This window comes from Brassica oleracea, chromosome C4 (genome assembly GCF_000695525.1).
Source record: "Brassica oleracea var. oleracea cultivar TO1000 chromosome C4, BOL, whole genome shotgun sequence".
Taxonomy (NCBI): domain Eukaryota; kingdom Viridiplantae; phylum Streptophyta; class Magnoliopsida; order Brassicales; family Brassicaceae; genus Brassica; species Brassica oleracea.
Window position 1 is genome coordinate 21,455,871 of NC_027751.1, and position 295 is coordinate 21,456,165.

Consider the following 295-nt stretch of genomic DNA (forward strand, 5'->3'; position numbering starts at 1 on the left):
TCGGAATCGGCGCCGGAGAGGTGGCCTGGCCCATCTCCACATCGGAACTTCGCTTGTCACCATAGGAAGAAGACATGTTAAAAACAAGAGATTTGGAGCTAGAGAGGTTTTGAAGGTTTGAAGAAGGGAAGGTGTGAAGCAAATGAATGACAAGAGCTCACTACTTATAGAAGTAAGGGCTCAGAATTTTATATTTTTTAATAAATACTTTCTCGAGAACTCTCTTCCGCGGAGTTTGAAGTAAACTTCGTTCAATACGCCTAACTTTGCCAAAATCGTCAAACCGCCCGCTAGA